We start from the raw sequence: 24,085 nt of genomic DNA, 5'->3' as shown, positions 1-24,085 counted from the left end.
GCACAGAGCAGTGAAGTGACTAGCTCATTCCGAAAAGGTTTCCCCGCCGCCCGCACAACCCATAAGGAACCCCTCTTCACTTGAAGACTTCGTAGTTTTAGGACACAATTAGAACATCGTTTTGACTTTTCAGAGATCTCACTGAATCATCTGCTCCTGTAAAGTGCCTACACTTTAGAAACCTTTTCCTGCACAGTTTTCCATGACATTTTTGCCTATGATATAATGGAGATCACTTCACTCGGATAGAATGACTTTGGGGATGGTGTGATGTTTTTCTGTTTTCTTTACACCATTCATGGCTCCAGAGTTTGACTTGAGGTCGAATTTCTCACTCAGTAGTAACTTGAGATTAGTTAAGCGTGACTAGAAAACAGAGTGGCCTAGTGGATTGAGCACAGGCCTGGGAGGCAGAAGGACCTGGGTTCTAATTCCGGCTCTGCCACTTTTCTGTCGTGTGACCTTGGTCAACTCACTTAACTTCTCTGTGCCTCAGTTCACTCACCTGTAAAATGGAGATTAATACTGTGAGTCCCATATGGGACATGGACTGTGTCCAACCTGACTAACTTGTATCTACCCCCATCACTTAGTTACAGTGCCGGGCACGTAGTAAATACTTGACAAATACCATGAAAAAGTTGTTATTGAACTTTGGAATGTTGTGCAGTTGAATCAAAGAGCTAGCTGTATGACTTCTCACTGGCCTCTAGTTAGTAGATGAAGAAGGAGTTGAATACAGTCAGCAAATGAATTCGTTTTCATCATCAGTAGTGATATTTACTGAGCACCAAATGAGGGTAAAGCGTGCTACTGAGCCTTGGAGAGTACAAGAGCAGAACACATATTTCCTCCCCTCCAGGAGTTTACAATCTAGTGGGTGCCCTCTAGACTACAAGATCACTGGGGGCGGGGAATGTGTCTGTTTATTCTTCTATTGTACTTTCCCAAGCGCTTAGAACAGTGTTTTGTGCACAGAAAGCGCTCAATAAGTATGAATGAATGAATGAATGAATGAATGAATGAATGAATGAATGAATGAATGGAGTGGACAGACAACTCTGAGAGCATGAGGAAAAGAACAAGGCTCTAGGAAGAAGGAATACTGATGCGTCAGAATGAAGTAGTCAAATGAATAATTGAATATGCAAAAAGATAAAAATATGAGTGAATACACACCAAAGTAAACACAGGGATACCGATACTGAAGATAGAAAAGAGATATAATAGTAATCTGTAAGCTTCTTGTGGGCAGGAATAATGTCTAGCTACTCTATTGGACTGTACTCTTGGAAGCAGCGTGGCTCAGTGGAAAGAGCCTGGGCTTCGGAGTCAGAGGTCATGGGTTCGACTCCCGGATCTGTCACTTGTCAGCTGTGTGACTGTGGGCGAGTCACTGAACTTCTCCGTGCCTCAGTTACCTCACCTGTAAAATGGGGATTAACTGTGAGCCTCACATGGGACAACCTGATTAGCCTGTATCTCCCCCAGCGCTTAGAACAGTGCTCTGCACATGGTAAGTGCTTAACAAATACCAACATTATTAAATGCTCAGCACAGTGCTCTGCAGACAGTAAGTGTTCAATACAAACCGTCGATTGAATATAAAGGGTTTGCTAGGTTGCTGTGACTGGTGTTTTGTGAATGAATCGGAGATGGACTCCCAAAGGAGAAAGGATTGGAGGAGGGAAGATGGGAGATCCTATGGTTTGGCAGAATTCTCAAAATGATAAAGGAGAGTAAATACATATGTAGAGTTAGACGTCGACACCCGTTCCTCTCTCCTCAGAGATTGGCAGACACTGAGCGAGGGACACCCTGTGGTTTATTCCCTTGACAAAGTTTGTAGGGAGAACGTAGCGTGTATCAGAGACTCAATCTGTTGTTGCTACACTATTTACATTTCGAATATTGTCTCATCTGAAACTATATGCTGGATCAGGGGGCTGAGTAGAAAGTATCTCGTCGAAGATGCACAAATGAGCAGCTAAAGCTTGATTTAATGTTAATTATACATCTTTAAAATGTGCTTTCGTCTGCTGCGGTATATTTTCTCAATAGATACCTCTCTATAATAATAGCAAATTATTATGCTGTCCTTCAAAGTCCTCAATCGCTTCCATAATTCACAGACCGAAAATGAGTCATCTCTATTGCACACAAAAAAATCTATTTAGCTCGTTATATACTTGGGTTTAAAACTGAACATTCTGCACATATTCTTCCTCATTTTTCTTCCAAAAGCAGCTAATCTTCTTTTAATTAAAATGTTAATTACTAATCCAGATACTCCATAAACTCAGATGGAATAGTTCCATACCGGCTATAATTTGCTCTATAGAACGAAATGCGATAAGCTTGTCATGGGGACAAACCAGCCGCTCAGATACCTTTTCACATTTGACTGCATGCTCTTCGGCTGATCTCACAGAATCTCAGGAATTACCATTTCGCCATTTTCCCCAAGGGTCAAAGAACAGAAAATGACATTGATATTTCTTCCTAGAAATCGATCAATCATATTTATAGAGCAATTACCGGGTGCAGAGCGCAATGATGAGTGCTTGGGAGAGTACACTGTAACAGAGTTGGTAGACACATTCCTTGCCCACAAGGAGCTTATAGTCCTAGAAGAGCGTCTCGTTTCTGCACGCAGACTGTGGCCGCACCTTGGCAGGGAGAGAAGGAGACGCTGGCTCTTCGTGCCAAAAAGAGGCGGCTCTTTTCCCACAGTCAATCAATCAAGTGCCATGTTATTTGATTGAGTGATGATTTATCGACAGCCTACTGAATACAAAGCAGAATGCTAAACTCGGGAGAAAGTACAGCAGAAGCAAGGCACGGACTGGTGGAAAGAGCACGGGCCTGGGAATCAGAGGAACTGGGTTTTAAACCCAGCTCTGCCCTTATCAGCTATGTGACTTTGGGCAAGTCACTTTACTTCTCTGTGCCTCAGTTACCTCATCTGTAAAATAGGGATTAAGACTGTGATCCTTCTGTGGGACAGATCTTGTGTCTCCCCCAGCATTTAGTACAGTGCCTCGCACATAGTAAGTGCTTAACGATACCAGAAAAAAAAAAAGGTATACATCTCCTGCCCACAAGGAACTTAAAATTGAATAGGTCCATTCCCCTGCTATAGCCCATTTCTGGGTTCAGCTGGCTGGGGTTTGGGGAATTTTTCCCCTGTCCATGAGCCCCTTGTGGGACAGAGAGGGACTCTGATCTGTTCATCCCATGACTATCACAGTGGGAGATTTCCACTCACTCCTCTCCTCAGAACATCGTGTGCCTCTCTCTGGCACTGCTGAGTCTGCCTTGAGTAGTAATAATAATAATAATAATGGTATTTGTTAAGTGCTTACTATGTGCCAAGCACTGTTCTAAGCACTGGAGTAGATACAAGATAAGCAGATTGTCCCAAGTGGGGCTCCCAGTCTCAATCCCATTTTACAGACGAGGTAACTGAGGCACTGAGAAGTAAAGTGACTTGTCCTAGTGGCAGGTGGCAGAGCCGGGATTAGAACCCACAACCTCTGACTTCCAAGCCCGTGCTCTTTCCACTAAGCCACGCTGCTTCTGATGCTAAGCCACGCTGTGGATCCGAGGTTCCATCTAGGTCTAGAACCCAGGTCCTGTGACTTTCCAGAAGCCATGCTCCCTCCCCCCCAGATTTGGAGTCGGACTTCCGGTCCTCCCCCAACCCCAGAGGCCCCCGGGTAGGTGGGAGAGTATACAGATAGCTGGGGGAGAGGAAGCAATGGCAGGACTTTGACTGTGAACTTCGGATGTGAACTTTGGTCCTATTTAGACTGTAGGACCTGATGATCTTGTGTCTACCCCAGCACGTAGCACAGTGTTGGGGCCCAAAATAAGTGCTGAACAAATACCAATATCATCATTATTGTTCTTGTGAACCACCCTTGCTGCAGAGAAAATCCGGGTCCACTCTTTGCGGGCTGGAGAAGAGTCGGCTGAATTTTTCTAAGCCCTTTACTTCCCTGAGGGGAGTGGGAGCTCTCAGAACCTTGGAGCAGACAGGGCAGGGGCGGTGAGGGCCACGAGCTCTTCGAATGGTTTTGGAGAACTTTCCGGCGCACACGCTGAACTCGGCCTTCCCCACCAGACGGCTTGACTTTCCCGCGACAGGCAGGCAGTGATCCCTGTACATTAGTTTCCACGGCGCTGCTCCGGCGGGGCAGGAGCACTGCTGAGGAAATTGCTGGTGTCAGAATTATAAATATCACCCTCGTCAAAGGGTTTCTAAACTCGCGGAAGGCCCTACGGAGCCTTTCAGAGCAGATCTTGCCATTGTACTTCGGGTCGCTTGGACTCGGAAAGCCCGGAGCCGGATTCGTGACCGTCCCTCCTTGTGGAGGTGGACGCTGGTGGATTTGGATGGATCCGTTCCTCTGATCCGCCTTGAATCTGTGAGATTCGGGAATGAAGGAACTAGAGGAGTCTATTTCACTGCCTCCTACCACCTCATTTCTTACTGCTTATTGTGGCCAGGGAACTGAACTGAACACCGTCTGTGTGCAGAGCACTGTTACTAAACATCTACTTGGGCAAGTCACTTAATTTCTCTGGGTCTCAGTTACCTCATCTGCAAAATGGGGATTAAGACTGTGAGCCCCATGTGGGACATGGCCTGGGTCCAACCTGATTAGCTTGTCTCTACCGCATTGCTTGGAACGGGGCTTGACACGTAGTAAGCACTTACTAATATTACTTTGGGCAGAACGCTCTGCTGATCCCCTTTAGTGTGAAAAGCATCATACTGAGCATTAATAAATTACATCTTATAAATTGCTTATTTATATTAATGTCTGTCTCCACCTCTAGACTGAAAGCTCATTGTGGGAAGGGACTTATAATTCTGTTGCATTGTACAACAGAGTGCTTAGCGCTCAGTGTAGTGCTCTGCACATAATGAGTGTTCGATAAATACTATTGATCGATTGATCGATTTACTGAGTGCAGAGAATCGTATTATTTGCCTGCATTCTAATCCTGGCTCCACCACTGGTCTGCTGAGAGACCTTGGGGAAGTCACTTCAGTTCTCTTTGCCTCAGTTCCCCCATCTGTAAAGTAGAGATTAAATCCTACTCCTGCCTGCTTAGACTGTCAGGAATGGGGACTGTGTCTATCTTGATTAACTTATTTCTACCCCAGTGCTTAGAACAATTTTTGAAACATAGTAAGTGCTTAACAAGTACAATTAGAAAAAGAGACCAAACTCCCTAATGAGGGCTAAGACATTGGAATTTGTCTTTTTCTTCTCGCTCACAGTATGACTCGCTGGCTCATTTCATAAGCTTGATCTTCTCCTTTAACATTATGATCATGTCAAGTCCTGTGAGTCATTGGCAGTGCAGATTAGTGGCCCCAGGGACACGGTGTCCCTTTCCATTTTTTTCCCAGCCCAAATGGACAGAGCTGAATCCACTCCTTCGTGGAGGAAGAGGAATGCATGGGAGCGTCTGCGGGAACACTTGTGGGTGGGGTTTTTTTTGTTCTTTGGGGGGTCTTTTTTATAGTAAAGCGCCTAAGGTCACCCAACAGGCAAGTGGCATAGCCGGGATTAGAACCCAGGTCATCTGACTCCCAAGCCCGTCCTTTTTCCACTAGACCGTGCTGCTTCACTGTGTTTTCTGTCATTTTTGGACGATGTGAGACTGCCCTTCAAATCTGTCAAAGGAGTTCTGGCTTGTGGAAAATCAATCATTCCTTTCCTTGATTATGAGGTTGAGAACATGAGTCAAGCCATTAGTGGGCCAGGCCAGCATTCCAACCAGAGACTGGCTCCATCCTCAACAGGACCAGTACAACAGATTGGGCCTGGGAGTCAGAAGGCCCTGGGTTCTAGCCCTGGCTCTGCCACTTCTCTGCTGGGAGACCTAGGGCCAGTCACTTGACTTCTCTGTGCGGCAGTTACCGCATCTGCAAAACTGGGATTGAGACTGTGTGCCCCATGTGGGACAGGGATTGTGACCAACCTGATTTGCTTGTATCCATCCCAGTGCTTAGTACAGTGCCTGGCACATAGTAAACACTTAACAAATACCTTAAAAAAAATTACATTCGGAGGAACCAGTTCTGGTTGTCAGTCAGTCAATCTACGGTATTAATTGAGTGCTTACTGCATCCAAGACACTGTACTATTTATTTATATTAATGTCTCTCTCCCCTTCTGTAAGGTCCTTGCGGGCAGGGAATGTATCTATCGAGTCTATTGTACTGTACTCTCCCAAATCCTTAGTACAGAGCTCTGCATACAGTACATGTTCAATAAATAAATACCAATGATTGATTGACTGTACTAAGCTCTGGGGAGAGTACAGTACAGTAGAGTTGGTAGACTAATACTTGCCCACAAAGAGTTTCTAGACCAGTGGGGGTGACGATCAGTGAGATCAATTACAGAAAGGAGAAGCCTGGTAAGATAAGATGGGGAGAGCCAGTTGAGTCTCTTAAAGCCGATGGTGAGGAGTCTCTGTTTGATGTGCAGACGGATGGGCAATCACAGGAGGTTTTTGAGGAGTGGGGGGAGTGTGGACTAATCACTCATCCGCATGGCTAGAGATGGATCATCCAACATTTATAGCTCTCCTCGCTCCATCCCTTACTCTCCTTTCATCCAGTGACCCAGCACGAAATGTCCAACACCCTTGACTCCCCTCTCTCCAACCCAGACTTTCCCCCAATTATTCAGCAAAAACCAACCAGCAAGCCCTGACTCTCCCTTTTCCATCCCCGGTTCTCCATCTAGTGACCCAGCACAGGCAGTCCAATAGTTCTGACTCTCCCTTCTCCATTCCTGGCTCCCCCTACATTAGCCCAGAACGGACTATCCAAAGCCTGAACTCTGGGTACTTAACACCCACCTGATACCTCTCACCCAAGAATAAAGTGAAATGCTTCTCAGGCCTCTTAACATTCCAAAGTCTTCCTTCTAAAATCTGACTAAGGACCTCTTAGGGTTGTTTTTGGCTTTTCCTCACCATTTCATTATCCTAATGAATTTACCTAGACATTCTTTCACTGATTGATACTTTCTGGTAGCGTGATTTTCTGTGTCAAATTATATTTGAGAGAAGACGTGTTTCCTTTCACTTGTTTCGACCTTCTCACCTTCCACCTTCAGTGGGCGGTCCTTGTCCTGTGAGGTGATATTTGGGGAACAGCAATTCTGGGTTTCCTTCTGTCCCCATTCCTGATTCTCCACCATCCAGTCCTTTCCCCTCTCAGCCTGCATTTTTCCAGCCTACCTTTTCAGTCCACTCTCATTCCCAATCCCTCATCGGTCAATTATCCATTCGTTCGTATTTACTGAGAGCTTACTGTGTGCAAAGCACTGTACTAAATGCTCGGGAGAGAACTATATAACAATAAACGGATACATTTCCTGTCTGCAATGAGCTTACAGCCTTGGTGGGGAGACAGACCTTAATATAATGAAGCAAATAAAGAAATGACAGATATGTTCATAAGTGCTTTGAGGCTGGGAGCGGGGGTGGATAAGGGGAGCAAGTCAAGGTGACGCAGAAGGGAGTGGGAGAAGGTCATCATCACCCTTATCTGCCCCTAGTGTAGGTACATCGCAACAGGCCAAAGACTCCCTGGGAATTGCAAACTGTCAAAACGGAAACCTCTTCCTTCGACGTCCTGATTTTAACAGCCTGCACAGTGGGCCAGAGCACTGAATAAGTCCACCCTGATTTTCTACACGAGCTGTATTCTCAAAGCGCTTTCAGACGAGCTACTTCACCCGTGTCCTCACAACATCCCCTTGAGGAGGGAAAGGCAGGGGTCATTAACCTCCTTGTCTTTGTTCGTGAGAAAACTGAGTCCCAGTGAGGATAAGGGACTTGGCTAAGGTCTCACAGCAGGCTGAGAAGGAGCCGGGGACTAGAAGGCGGGTCCTGTGATTGCCTGTCCTGAGCTCTTCCCACCACACCATACCGCCTCTCGCTGAATGTGGACGGAATCACCTTCCTCATCACTGGTGGAGGTCAAACTCAGAGAGAGGATTTTCTCACTGCATTGCAGCTTCCCTACAGCCAAAACCCGCCATACCTTCCCTCTCTTTCTCTTCTTTTTTCCCATCTTTCCCATGTCATCCCATCTGTCTTTGCTGCGTGTCCAGTCCTGTCCAGTTTCCCGCCCTGCCGTGGGGATTCTAGAGGAGGACCTGGGATGGGAGAGAGAGTGGATTGATGTTTGTCCTCTCTTCTTCCATTTGTGCCACACTGGCTGTTGGCCCTGGGAATACCACTGTTTTTTGGTGGGGTTTTGAATTTATTAAGTGCTACTATGTGCCAGGCACTGTAATAAGTGCTGGAGTGGACAAAAGCTAATCAGGTTGGCCACAGTCCATGTTCCACTTGAGGCTCTGGTCTTTAATTCCCATTTTACAGATGGGGTAACTGAGGCCCAGAGAAGTGAAGTAACTTGCCCAAGGTCACACAGTGGGCAGTGGAGGAGCTGGGATTAGAACCCTAGTCCTTCTAACTCCCAGGCCCTTGCTCTGTCCACTAGGTCACACTAAGTCTCTCTCTCCCATCTCAGTCTCTACCATCTCTGTTGTACTGTACTCTCCCAAGTGCTTAGTTCAGTGTTCTGTACACAGTAAGCGCGCAATAACTTATTGAATGATTGCCCAAGGTCTTACAGCAGGCTGCTGGGGCCGAAACCCAGATCTGCTGGCTCCCATCCCATGTTATTTCCACTAGGCATCCTGCCTCTGATTGTTCGGGCTGAGCCAGGCAGAATGGAAGACTGTGGTGGGAGCAGGGTCAGAGGGACTGATACGTCAAGGTTCAGGAAGATCTTCCTGGGAGCCGGGAACATCCTGGATACAGAAGCTTTGGAGAGACAATGGCCCCCTCCCTAACAGGAATGGGAAGAACGAGAAAGGGGGTGGGAGGAGAGAGAGAGAGAGAGAGAGAGAGTGTGTATGTGTATGTGAGAGAGAAAGTGTGTCCTCATTACATCTAGTCAGTCAATCAACCATTGATATTTACTGACTGCTTACTGTGTGCAGAACACTGTACTAAGCACTTGGGAGAGTACCTATGACAATATAACAAGCCCGCCCCCTGCCCACATGAGCTTATGGTCTAGAGGTGAGACAGACACCAATAGAGATAAATAAATTACGGATATGTACATAATTGTTGAGGATTCAGGGGGGTGTGAGTAAAGGGAGCAAATCTGGGCAACGCAGAAGGGAGTGGGAAAAGCGGAAAGGAGGGCTTAGTCAGGGAAGGTGTCTTGGAGGAGATGTGCCTCGATAAAGCTATGAGGAGGGACAGGGTTCCAGACCAGAGGTAGGATGAGAGAGAGAGGTCGGTGGCGAGCTAGATGAGATGGAGGTACAGTGAATAGGTTGGCGTTAGAGGAGTGAAGTGTGTGGGTTGGGTTGTAGTAGGAGAATAACAAGGTGAGGCAAGGGGATGGAGGGCTTTAAAGTCGGTCTGTTGCCATGATATTTCCTACTCAGTGACCCTTGCCCCCCATCACAGGCAAGCCCCTCCGACCGGAGGAAGTCCAGCCCTGAAAAATCCCCATTTCAATGATGGTCCAGTATCTGCGAGCCCCAGAAAGCCCTCATTTAAGCCCCAGAACGCCTGTGCGTGAGCTTCAGAGCACAGTGTGAGCCAGCTGCGGTGGACTGCTGGCTGGCAGTGCCACTCTCCCGGGCACTGATTTCCTCTTCGCTTTGTCCACCACGGCAGTGACCTCCCCGGCGACTCTTGGCTTCTCCATCCCAGAATTGTATCCTTGACTAGAATGAGCGAACTGACAAACTGAAATTTATTAACATGTTATATGAGTGCCAATTAACGCCGCAGACTTAATGAACCCATAGCACCAACCATCTGCTGTGTGCTGGGGCTCTTTTAGAGTAAATCGTTTCTCCTGTGAATTCAGTTCAGAGGCTGTAAGGACCTGCCAACTGGATCATCATAACCTCTGGCTTTCCGTGGGGTGGGAGAAAGACTGATTCTTCTTCTCTAATTCTGATTCCCCACTCCTCCCAACCCTTTCCTCCTCCCCTCCCCAACTCTGGCCTGGGCCTGAAACTTCTCAGCTTGATTTTTGACCTCCTCCAACAGGAAGGATGGTCCAGATTTTACATCTCATCATTCATTTTCATCATAGTCAGCAAAGTGCTTAGTTCAGTACTATGCAAACAGTGGGCGCTCGATAAATATCACTAATTGATGGCTCGATTAGTAAAGGTCCGTGGCCTGGGAACTCCACCACCTGCTCCTCTGAACACACTCGATCAGTAGTATTCCTTGAGCATCCACTGGGTGCAGAGCACTGTACTAAGCTTTTGAAAGAGTCCAGTATATTTAAACCCTACCCTCAAAATGTGGACAATCTAGCTTTCTCTGTGGTATCTGGGAGGCATTTAATAATAATGTCGGTATTTGTTAAGCGCTTACTATGTGCAGAGCGCTGTTCTAAGCGCTGGAGTAGATACGGGGTCATCAAGCTGTCCCACATGAGGCTCACAGTCTTCATCCCCATTTTACAGATGAGGGAACTGAGGCCCAGAGAAGTGAAGTGACTTGCCCATTTACTATGGGTCGAGCACCGTTTTAAGCAGTGGGGTGGATACGAGGTTGGACACGGTTCCTGTTTTACGTGGGGTTCACAGCCTAAGTAGGGAGAGCAGGTGCTGAATCCCCATTTTGCAGATGAGGCAACTGAGGCACCGAGAAGTCAAGTGACTTGCCCGAGGTCACACAACAGGCAAGTGGCAGAGCCGGGGTTAGATCCGAGGCTGGCTTCCAGGCCCACGCTTTGTCCACTAGGCCACACAGTCTCTCATCTCCTGGTACCGCAGAGGTGCCTCTTGACCGAGGAGGGGATTCCAGCAGGCAGCCTCTCCCCATTGACCAAAAGCAGGAAACCTGGTTTCCCCCTGTTCACCATCAAGATCTTTCTCTGGGAGCAGAAATACGACTTATTCTACATTAATGGGATTGATGGCTGGCGAAACAAAAGGGTAGACTTATTGTGTGTTAGAGCCGAAACCCAGGCGGTTAATAATCAGACCTGTACCAAGCCATATAATTCTCATAATTCTCCCGGCTACTTCTGTACAAATGCCGACCCCATAAATTATGATAGTCAATATATCATAAATGACCCGCGATAATTTATACCCTGACTAATAAAGCTGATAAATATTTCATTCGGAATCAATTCGTACGACAGCGGGGGACATTGCAGGCACTCACGTGTTTCTGCAAAAATACCCACTTGTGAGGGTTGGATCAATACCTTTCTGAGAGGAATCGATTCGGCCGAAGATTCCGCCCCCTCCCCCCGTGACCCTCCTTCCACTCTGTTCCCTGCTGCCTGCCTTTCGTGAAGGGATCCTTGGAGAAGCAGAGTGGGCCACTGATGCGCCCTTCTGGTCCGGCACGGGGGAGAAAGGGCAGAGTGAGGGCCAGCATGTAGGCTTACCCAGATGAGAGGGAGACCGCGGTCGGGGCTGTGAGCAATCCCACCTGGAACCCAGACGTCTTCCCACACCGACTCCAAGACGCCTGAGCCTCCTAACCTTTCGACGCCTAGAAGGGAAGAGGGATCGAGGCAGAAGGTTTGGATCCACACACGCCAAACCCGAGCCGAGGATAATGACCGGCGGATGAAATGCCATTTGACAGAAGTCCCCCGTGGGTGGATGTCACGGTATTCCTACGATCTATCATCTCAATTTGAAATGAGGTTAACCGCGGCCTGAGATCAAATCGTCTCTAGATTGGAAGCTACTTATGGACATGGATAGTGACTCCAACTCTATTGTATTGGCCTCTTCCAACACTTGGTACAGAGCTCTACACACAGGAAGTGAAATACCACTGACTGATTCGGAGCTCAAGGGAAACAGCTACACTTTGATATCTCTGTTCTGTGTCTTCTCCTAGCCTCGTTAATCTGTTTTATCAGAAGAGGGGTGCTAGTTTAGTGGTGAGTGTAAAGGCTTAATGAAATGGTATAGAGAATGAAAAAAAAGTGACAAGGGTTAGAGAAATTTCAGCGTGGCCTAGGGGAATGAGCTTAGGACTGGGAATCAAAGGATCTGGGTTCTAATTCCACCTTGTCACTTGCCTGCTGGGTGACCTTGGACAAGTCTATTGACTTTTGTGGGTCTCAGTTTCCCCGTCTACAAAATCTCCCCCCACTACTCTGACAGACCACTCTTCTCTTCGTGTCCAAAATCCTCCTAAATATCACCTCCTCCAACAAGCCTTCCTCAATTAACTCCCCACATCCTGAGTTTCCCAACCTCAACCGAGAAGCCACCTCTTGTACTTAGGTATGTACTTGAACCCATCCTCTGCATTTATGAATGTACATGAAAAACCAATTGAACATTCAATTTTCAAGAAGCAGCTTGGTCTCGTGGAAAGAGCAGGGACTTGGGAGTCAGTAGACCGGGATTCCAATCCTGGCTCTGCCTCTTGCCTGCTCTATGCCACTGGACAACTCCCTTCACTTTTCTGGACCTCAGTTTCACCATCCGTCAAGTGGGGATTAAATATTTGTTCTCCTTCCTCCTTGGTTTGTGAGCCCCATGTGAGATGAGAACTTTGTCTGACCTGCCTATCCTGTATCTACCCTAGGGCTCGGTGTGGTGCTTGGCATATAGTCAACGCTTAACATATACCATAATTATTATCATTAGGTGATGCAAATGTGCCCCCCAAGAAAGGGCAGGCAACCGCCTGAAGAAAGACAAAAAGCTCTTGGAGGTTTGTTTCTGTTCTTTAGCCTCCCAGTGTAGCACTTACGATTTGCCCTTTCTCATAATTCATGCAAATAATCTTGAATATTCCGCTCGCGGCTCCTTTTAAGATTAAGATTTATTTCCAGAGAGCAAATTGACTAAGCCACCGGAGCATTAGGGATGTGGAACGACATGATCGGAAAAGTTAGTGCATTAAACTAAAAGAATAAAAAAAAAAGAGCCCAGAAAATGAAATGATTAAAATTGCCTCCCCAAACTAGTGTAGGAACTAATGGGCCAATTATCATAAACACCACAAACTGAGCAGGTAGATAAACATGGGGGAACTTTCAAAATAGCAACTCTCCATCACTCGGGCGCTCTCCAGAACCCCTGGTCTCCGTCGCGGTATCGACCATCCTCTTTTTGAAGGGAAACTGTTGGAACACGGGAGGGAGAATCCCTGCAAGAGGTCACTTCTTGGCGAAAATGCAAAGCGATAAATCATGGAAGGGTAATTAATGGGATGGAGGGGGAAGGAGACTGGAGAGTGCAAGGGCAATCAAGAGAATACAGAGCCACATGAAGAAGATACACACAGGGGAAAGTGTTATTTGATCTCAAGCAGATTTTAACTTCTTAATAGTGTCACCAGGAGGCTGGGGTTACGGCTCCATCTGCAGAGTCGTTAAGGACTCGGCGGAATCTTTTCTGGGTGGTTTTTTAGCCAAGTGGCAAGGTATGATGGATCGTCCATAAAGTTAGGAACCCGGGCTTTATGAGGTGGCTCGAATACACTCTGTTGAATTGTGTTGTACTCTCCCTAGCGTAAACTGGAGAATCGATCAAGTGAAGGTATCGGTGGTATTTAATGAGTGGCTACGGTGTAAAGAGCACTGTACTAAGCATTTGAGAGAGAACCATAGAGTTAAGTGGGTGGTCCAGGGAGAGAGGGCTAAGCTAGACGATCATCATTCCCTCATCGTATTTGCATCTACATCTTAATATTCTGTTACTTCATCCTACTAGTAATTGTTTATTGCTTTGGTACAGTGCTTTGTACACGATAAGTGCTCAATAAATATGATTGTATGAATGAATGGTATTGGTTAAGTATTTACTATGTTCCAGACACTGTACTAAGCTCTGAAGCAGACACGAGCTAGTAAGGTCGGACACAGCCCTTGTCCCACATTGGGGCCCTCAGTCTTAATCCCCATTTTACAGATGAAGTAACTGAGGCACTGAGAAGTGAAGTGACTCACCCAAGGTCACACAGCAGACAGGAATAGAACCCAGGTCCTTCTGACTCACAGGCCCATGCTCTATCCACAAGGCCATGCTACTTCTCTTAATACCTTGGTTTTCTATAGTGCTTTCGTTCCCAAAGCTCTCTCACATTAATTAGATCATTTCAGCCCTCACAACAAACCTGTGAGGTAGGGAGAGAAGGTAGGTATTATTATCCCCATTTTGCAGGTGAAGAAATTGAGGTACAGGGGAAGATGAGGGACTTGCCCACGGTGACACGGCAGGCTCCTAGAACAGCGCTCTGCCATTTCCCCTAAGGAATTTTAATGTCTATCCCTCCATAAGGGTGTAAGGTCCTTGAAGGCAAGGATCCTGTCTCCTAATTCTATTGTTCTCTCCCCAGACCTAAGTACAGTGTTCAAACACAATCAGTGCCCTATCAGTACCTCATAATAATAATAATAATAAGGACTGTGGTATTTCTTAAGCACTTACTCTTTGCCAAGCACTGCATTAAGCACTAAGGCTGAGACCATACAATCAGGTCAGACTCCATCCCTATCCCACGTTAGGAGCGCAGCTTAAAGGGAAGGGAGAATACGTATTGCATCTCCATTTTACAGATGAGGAAACTAATGCACAGAGACATTAAGTGACTTATTCAAGGTCTTACAGTAGGCAAGTGGGAGAGCAGGAACAGATGTGGTGTGGCCTAGTGGATAGAACATGGGCCCGAGAGTCAGAAGGACTGGGGTTCTAATCCCGGCTCCACCACTTTTCTGCTGGGTGAACTTGGGCAATCACTTAACTTCTCTGTGCCTCAGCTACCTCATTTGTAAAATAGGGATAAAAACTGTGAACACTCTGTGGAACAGAGACAGTTATCTACACCAGCGCTTAGTACAGTGGCTGGCACATAGTAAGCACTCAATATCATACAAAAGAGTCAGGACTAGAACCCAGATCCCCTGACATTCAGGTCCCTTCTGGTAAAACCATACTCTTGATCCCCTCACCAATCCTCTCCCTAAATGGCTCACCTTTACATCTTTGCTGAGGCTTTTCAAGAGGAAACTTACCCTCATTCTCATTGGTAAAGTTAAGTGCAAACACACATTCCCACACACAAACACATACACACAATTAGAAAGTCACATCTCTTAGAAGGTTCTGACTTAGGAGACATCAGGGAGAAAAAATTTGTAATCAAGATAAAGTAAATCGCTACAGCATTTTGACAAGATCCCTGCAGGGGCAGTTAGAGGGAATATTAAAGTTTAGTCCACTTTTGCCTAGAATTCAGAGGGTTCTAGCATCAAGGCGTTGAAAAGACATGCACCATTTTCATGCTACATTCATAAGGTATCCTTTCCACGAAACCGGGGACTGCAGTTATTTTAATTTCCTTTTCTCTATTGGAGAAGGGATCATTTTAAGCTGAAGAGATATTTGGCATAAAGTAGTCGCTTTTAATTGGGTAGATGTAATTACATTTCCGAAAGATTTGGTTTGGCCTAACATACATTCTGACAAAATTTCATTATGAGCCTATTAGAATGTAAATGATACCTGTTTTAAGAAATCTTTTAGTCCTGCATATATTTATACGATAGATTATACACGTTCCTTGAGTCTATCAGGAAATTAATTTACAGTTTAAAATGAACTAATATATACCTTATCTGCATATAAATTCCTCAAGAGAGAAATTATGTTCCATCAAGCATAAAATGCATATTTAAATATTATCTGTTTACACACATTTACATGATGAATGGCAACAGTCTGATCAGAGGCAGTCTAAGAGGTTCAGTCAATCTCACTGAACCCCATTTTTCCTGGCTTGGAACTTCTGTCACCCTAATCCAACAGGTTACAACTCTCCCTGTGTTCGCAGCCCTGCTGAGACCCCTACTTCCTCCCAGAAGCCTTCCTAGCTTAATCCCCAACGGCCCAGTTCAATTCAAATCAGCCCGACAGTCACCAGCAGCACAGACGTGTTTACAGAGCCCCTCCCTCAATTCTTGTACTTCATCAGTTGTACCCAGCTCGGTCTGCCTCCTTTGCTAGAGTGTAAGCTCCTCGGGGGTCTGGGAAGGTGACTCGAGTTTAAGCTATATTTCCCCAACACTAATATGTTGCCAAACCCCCAGGGGGCTCTCAGTAAACGCCACCTGTGTCCTTTCCTTCATGTCAGCTGTGAACTGGACAACTGGAAGTCCTAGAGACTTCGCCTCACGACCAGGAGCTGAGCCTCTCCTCCTTACCCCCACACAAGATGGCCTGCTACATCCCATACAGTCCTGCCTCGATGTCCTCTCCGCGCTTGAGGCCACCGGTTCACTCTGAACACAGGTGGACTTCCCATTTGGAATTCCCATCCCTGTGCATGGCTCCAGGGGCATTCCAAATCTCACTGTGCCCTGTCTGGTTATAACCCAGGTTCTCTGCCTCCCTGGCCCGTGCTCTAACCACTAGACATGCTGCTTCTCTGCACCCTTTGGGAATGACTACAAACACCTTATGCACTCGAAAGTCACCCCACCCCTCAGAATTTATGTATAAATCCCTATACTATGCCACTTCCCCTATCCTATGATTTATTTCGGTGTCTGTCTCCCCCAGTACATGGAAAGCTCCTCATAGGCAGGGATTGTTTCTACCTACTCTATCGTATTGCGCTCTCCCACATGCTTAGCACAGTGCTCTGTGAACCTTAAGTGCTTAATAGCTACCAGAGATTGATTGCTTGATTGCTACCCTGCTACAGTGGAAGCTTCGCGAGGGCAGGGGCCGTGACTTCTAATTGCGTGGTTCTCTCTGTTAATGCTTAGGACGGTGGTCTGTACGCAGTAAGAGCTCATACAATGCTTTGATGGATTGACTAGAAGTAAAATAATAATAATAATAATAATGTTGGTATTCGTTAAGCGCTTACTATGTGCCGAGCACTGTTCTAAGCGCTGGGGTAGACACGGGGGAATCAGGTTGTCCCACGTGGGGCTCACGGTCTTAATCCCCATTTTACAGATGAGGTAACTGAGGCACCGAGAAGTTAAGTGACTTGCCCAAAGTCACACAGCTGACAAGTGGCCGAGCCGGGATTCGAGCCCGTGACCTCTGACTCCAAAGCCCGTGCTCTTTCCACTGAGCCACGAAAAGTCAGCTGGAGCGTGGCCTAGTGGGTAGAGCACGATCCTGGGAGTCAGAAGAACCTGGATTTTACTCCAGGCTCTGTCACATGTCGACTGTGTGACTTTGCGCAAATCACTTCACTTCTCTGTACCTCTGTTTCCTCAGCTGTAAAATGGGGATTAAGACTGTGAGCCTCTGGTGGGACAGGGACTGTGTCCAACCTGATTTAGCTAGTATCTACTCCTGTGCTTAATACAATGCCTGGCACAGAGTAAGCATTTAACAGATACCATTTACAAAACAATAAACATTAATAAATACCATTTACAAAACAAAACAAAAAAACACTTAGTGCTGCCTCTATACCGGACAGACTACGTCTTGAGAACCAGGCAGCCCAGTTCAAAGCCGGATGGATAAATCACTCTTCTACGCCAAGGGAATAGAAACAATTTCTGCTTCTGTTCATTTCAAAATGGAGTTTGGCTCAAAACATCTGCGAGCTGGACATTCTTTGCACTTATTTGCCTGCCTGATTTAAAGCCTTTTAAGAGTCTGTCATAAAGTTAGTTTTCCACAGACACAGGTTTGTTTCCAGAGAGATTCTTGTTCTATATTGTGGTCTTTCATGAGAAGTGGAAATCATTCTGATTAGAGATTTTTTTCCAGTATTGATCCAAATGGTTGACTTTGCCAAGAAATACAGATAATTTAGACTTTGTCCATTTTAACCACAATTATACCCATTTATGTTTTGACATCCTGAAATACACATGAAACATTTATCACCTACGTGGGGAAAAGAATTCTAACAGTTTAGCCCCTATTCCCACCACTGGGGATCAGTGAAAATTATTTCTTGACTTAATTTTTAATTCCCAGTACATGTGTTTGGAATAGAGAATTCATTTAACACAGCATTTTAATTATTGCAATTCATTATTAAAATGGAAATCTTTTAACTGGTTCAGAGAGTAATGTTCATAATGATATAGATATGTGGTTCTAAGCTCAGTGATTAGTGAAAAACAACTTCAAAGCATAGCTAAGAAGCTGTAAGCGTGAAGCTATTTATCCGTTATGGAGTTCAAAGAATGTGTCTAATAAAGCTGCTGTATTGTATTCTCTCAAGCACTTAGTAGAGAGAGCTGCACACTGTAAGCACTCGTGGTTTAGTGAAAAGAACACGGTCTTGGGAGTCAGAGGACATGGGTTCTAATCCCGGCTCTGCCACGTGTCTGCTGTGTGACCTTGGGCAAACCATTTACCTTCTCTGTGCCCTAGTTACCTCGTCTGTAAAATGACGATTAAGACTGTCAACTCCACATGGGACAACCTGATGACCTTGTATCTACCCCAGTACTTAGAACAGCGTTTGGCACATAATAAGCGCTTAACAAATACCATAAATATTACTATTATTATTATCTATTCAATTGATTGATTGATTGAGTCCTCAGAGAGGTTTTATAGCTGCCAAATTCAGAGGACAGAGAGGCCATGGGTCCACATCTCCAACCCAACTGAGATATCACTGACTTTGATCATAATAATTGGTATTATAACTGTGGTATTTGTTAAGCACTTTCTATGTGCCAAGCACTGTTCTAAGCACTGGGATGGAAACAAATTAATCAGGTTGGATACAGTCCCCGTCTCACATGGGGCTCACATTCTAATTAGGAGGGAGTAGAATTTAATCCCCATTTTACAGATGAAGTAACTGGGAAAGTAAGTGACTTGCCTAAGGTTACACAGCAGACGAGGGGCAGATCAGAGAAGCAGCGTGGCTCAGTGAAAAGAGCACGGGCTTTGGAGTCAGGGCTCATGAGTTCGAATCCCAGCTCTGCCACTTGTCGGCTGTGTGACTGTGGGCAAGTCACTTCACTTCTCTGTGCCTCAGTTCCCTCATCGGTAAAATGGGGATTAAGACTGTGAGCCCCACGTGGGACAACCTGATTCCCCTATGTCTACCCCAGCGCTTAGAACAGTGCTCGGCACATAGTAAGCGCTTAACAAATACCAACATTATTATTAACATTATTAGATCAGGATTAAAACCGAGAACCTCTGATGCCAAAGCCCATGACCTTTCCACTAGGTCATGCTGCTTCTCTTGTATGTATTATTACATGATTTATTATTATTATTATATTTGTTCAGCTCTTACTAAGTGTCAAGCACTGTTCTAAGTGCTGGGATAGAAGTTAATCATGTTGGACACAGTCCCAGTCCCACATGAGGCTCAGAGTCTACGTGTGTATATGACACAACCCAAACCCAAGAGTCCCCTCTAGACTGTAAGGTCATTGTGGGCAGGGACTGTGTCTGTTATACTGTTGTATTGTACTCTCCTAAGCGCTGAGTTCGGTGTACCGCACATAGTAAGTGCTCAATAGATACCACTGTCTGACTAGTTCTTTAGTGCTGCGCCTATGTACGAGGGCGATCCAAGGGCTGGGGAATGGGGAGGGATGTTCCACACTCCAGAGAGGCTGAGTCGTCAATTCCCTCCATTTAGAGCGGAATCTGATCGCTTAGGTCATTCAGCCCTTCTGTCTGTTCAGCCTTCTCTGCCACCTAAACACTTAGGACCTCCCACAGCATTTTGGTACATAGTCTGTGAACCCCCTCTAAGCCCCAAAGCATCATAGTATATATCTGTAATTTTATTTATCCCTTTGCTCCCCCCCACCTGTCAAGCACTTATGTATCTGTAACTTTATTCACTTGCATTGAATTCTGCCTCCCCCACTCTAGACTGTGAGTTCATTATGTGCAGGGAAAGTCACTGTTTATTGTTATTCTTTCCCAAGTGCTTCGTACAGTGGTCTGCACACAGTAAGCACTCAATAAATACGATTGAATGAGTGAACCCTAATTGTTAGGGCACTAACTCTTGTCTATAATTTATTTTCAAGTCTGTCAACTCCTCAAGATTGTAAGTTCCTTGAGGGCAGGGATCATGTCCAGCAATTCTATTGCATTACTGTCTCAAGCATTGCTATAGTGCTCTGCCCACAGTAGGTGCTCAATAAATGGTACTGTTGCTTTGATTCAAGCCCTGACAAGATTGATCTTCAGACCAATCGGGGTTCCCCCCATTTCTGCTAAAGCCCGTGTTTCCATTTCACCATTCGGATAGAACGCGGCAGGAGAATCAAGAAAATTTCCTCTCACAGAACAAATCCGTGCTGGTAAAATGCAAGCGACAAATTGCATAAGGTGTGGTGTAAGAAATGGCAGTTGTGTGCATCTGTGTGGCTTTGGAGTGACTGGCAGATGCTGTGTAACTTCAAATCACCATCCTCTTTCTTAAGTGTATGGGCTTCCTCTGAATAGGGGAAAAAGTCAAAAGGGTGATCGAAAAAATGGTCTTACTCACCCTCTTGCTATTTCTAGGAATAGAGTTTATCCTGTGGGAGAAGATGTCTCGATGCACTTAATGAATCTCAGGACTGTAAGCCCTCAATTCATTTTCCTGTCTTCGGAGAAAAGCATTTTTGTCTTGTGTATAGAGTAGATAAACCGGCGGCTACTTTTATGTGCATTTCAGATGTTATAAAGCGACAAAATGCTTCCAGATCCTCCAAATCTCAAAAGCTTCATTTAAGTATTTCAGCTTTACCCTGTCCCTCGTTTAGGTCACGAACCACTGAAATAAACAGCCAAAGAATCCCTGCCTTTGAAAGGCGAGTTATGGAGCTTGTCAGAACATTTTCGGGTTTCACCCATTTTTGTCCTGAATTGAACTACTTCCAAGCGTGGCAGGGGGAGAACACACACCTATCCCTGACATCACCATTTTCACCACCCCCAGTTTTATCCCATGCATCACCGTTTTCACCACCAGCATCACCACTCCCGCCGTCATCACTCTTTTCACCTTCACAGTTAAATAGTGGTGGTATTGGTTAAGCGGTTACTATATGCCAGACACCGTACTAAACGCTGCAGTGGATACATCTGTGCCTCAGTTACCTCATCTGGAAATTGGAGATGAAGACTGTGAGCCCCACGTGGGACAACCCGATTACCTTGCATCTACCCCAGCGCTTAGAACAGTGCTTGCCACATAATAAACACTTAACAAATGCCAACGTTATTACTGTTGTTATTACAAGCAAATCGGGTTGTCCCACGTGGGGCTCACGATCTCAATCCCCATTTTACAGATGAGGCAACTGAGTTCCAGAGAGGTGAAATGACTTGCCCAAGGCCACAGCAGACAAGTGACAGAGCCAGAATTAGAACCCATGACCTTCTGATTCCAGGGCCCGTGCTCTATCCACTACGCCACCGCCAGCCTCACCTTCTACCCTGCCATCACCATTGCAGTATGACCATTTTCACCATCATTTTCACCATCGCCGCTATCAATCAGCCAATCCAATCAATGGTATTTATTGAGTGTAGAGAGCACTGTGCTAAGCACTTGGGAGAGTAGATTACAGCAGAGATGATAGGCTTATTCCTTGCCCACACCATGTTTTCACCACTTTGTCCATCACTACTGCTTGCCTCTCCCTTTTCACCACCATCCTCATGGCCGGAATCACCATTTTCACCATCACCAGCATCACTGTTTTCACCATCATCACATCGCCACCCATTTTTCCATCCCGGCCATCTTCACCGCTAATGCCACCTTGGTCGCTATGACCGGTTTCCCTGCCACAGCCACCTTCATCTGGGAATGTTGGGGAAGGGTTGTGGGGAGGGGTCACTGTCCAAGTAATCAATCGATCAGTGGTAGATCCAGTGTGAGAGGACAGGAACCCTAGCCTCCCTCCCCCACTTCCCAGGGCTGCTGTGGAAGGAGGGGATGGCGAGGGAAGGTCTCTGAGACCTGTAACTCAACTCCTAGGCTTGGAGAAGCCATTGGGCATCTTGGGGAAGACCCACCCTTGAAGACTGCCTCGAGTGGCAACCGCAAAAACCGAGGAGTGAGTGGGAGAGAAGCACGAGGTGGGCCCGATTCTGTTTGCTGGGACCCCCTGAAGTCCCACACGCACTGAGCCAGTGGAGGACAAGTGGAGCAGAGGGAGGGTGTGTGAAGCCCCAGTCTCTTGGGGAAATGAAGGCAAACATCTCTCTTACGTTTGGACAAGCGCTCAGGACAGTGCTCTGCACACAATACGTGCTCTATAAATACCAAATAGCTCAGTTTGGTCACTTCCAAGCCACTCTCCTCTAGGGCCTAACTCCACCCCGCCCGCCCCGTTCACTCTTCGGCACTTGCTGGACAACAAAGCAGTGATCTTCAATGGAACATCAGAAAAGTGAATAAGATCCATAAAAATACAATACCTACGCAGTTGCCATGGAAACCAAGAGTAGTGTGACGCTCTGTCTCAGCCATCTATTTTGTTGGGTCATTTATGCTGACCTTCTACTCCCCATACACATTTGAGCATCCCAGCGAAGGATTATTAACTTAATGGTTCCCATCATTTCTGAAAATGAAAGGCCAAATTTAATACAGTGGTTACAGACGGGATCCGAGGCATGGGGAACAAGCGTCGTTCAGTGGTGCCTTGGGCCATTTTCCTCAGGACAAACATCACGAGGATTCGGTTGTGATTTTATTGACTGGTCGTTGACGTTCAACCCCTTTGCCTCCTAGACCACGCGGAAAATTAATTTACTCACCGCGGCTTTGACCAGGAGCCTGACCCGGTCTTTAATTGTATGATACGCCCCCGTTGGCTAGGCCGGGCTGCGGCAGGCCTGGTGTGAAGACGGTTCCGTGGGTCGGGGGGAAGAGGGAAGGCGAAGGGCCCAGTTGACTTCTCAGTGGGCAGAGGTTGCCGGAGAGCTGTCCTCCATGTTGGAAGATGGCGCTCCTTATATCCTCTCCTTATGCAGAGGGTTGTTTCTACCAACTCTATTGTAGCGTCCTTTCCCTGGAGTTTTTTGCAGTGCTCTTCACACGGTAAAAGCTCAATGAAAACCACTGATTGGTGGTGAGCTGTTGGTGAGCCATTGATGGGTTGCCTGCTTGCAGCAACTGTAGTTCTTCGTGAATCTGCCTCTGGGCCTGCCACCTCACCCACATGAACCCAGATAACTTATTTTACAGTGAAGCAGAATGGGAAAGCCAGACCTTGGGCAGTCTTTAATGTGGCATCTTGTTGCCAGTTGACTTTCAGGGATGACTATTATGATTCCTTCCAGCATTAATGTATTAAACTCCTGGGCCTAAACAGCTCTGTATTTAATTTCTCTGTGCCTCGGTTTCTTCATCTGTAAAATGGGATTGAAGGACATGTTCTGTCTCCCTGTGAGTCTCAGGTGGGGAAGAAAGTGATCGGATTATCTTGTAATTACCCCAGCACTTACTACAATCCTAGGCACGTAGTAAGTGCTCAACCCAATCATTAGTATTACTATTGTTACTACCATTATTATCATCATTATTATTTATAGTGTTTTTATTGTAATTACTGAAAAGTCATATTGCCCTAGTGGAAAGGGCATGGATAGGAAGTCAAGAGATAAGGGTTCTAGTCCATCACTGGCCTGCTGTGTGACCTTGATCTGAGCCTCATCTTTAAAATGGGGCAAGATAACTGCTTCCATCTTTCTCAGAGAGATTTAGAAAGAGAAAATGGGATAACTGTTGTGGAAACATTTTGACAAATAAACACCCAAGTGCTAATTACAGTGTTCTGAGCACATTAAGTGCTCAATAAATACCATTGATTGACTGACTTGTATTTCAACACATTGTGGCACAACATGTAGGAGGTGCCACGCTGGAGCAGATCAGAGGTCCCTCTAGCCTCTTGTTCTTTCTCTGAAGGCAGTAACACAGGAGGAATGGTGAAGAGAGTATGGTTTTTCGTTTTATCGTGCGTATTATTAGGATGATCATTATTATTTTCACATGGATGTTAGAAAGAATGGATGGTCCAGAATTTTACATAAATGAGATAAAAGCC

The sequence above is a fragment of the Ornithorhynchus anatinus genome, chromosome 9 (assembly GCF_004115215.2).
Source record: "Ornithorhynchus anatinus isolate Pmale09 chromosome 9, mOrnAna1.pri.v4, whole genome shotgun sequence".
NCBI lineage: Eukaryota > Metazoa > Chordata > Mammalia > Monotremata > Ornithorhynchidae > Ornithorhynchus > Ornithorhynchus anatinus.
The sequence above is the reverse complement of the archived record's forward strand: the minus strand, read 5'-3'. Positions refer to the sequence as shown.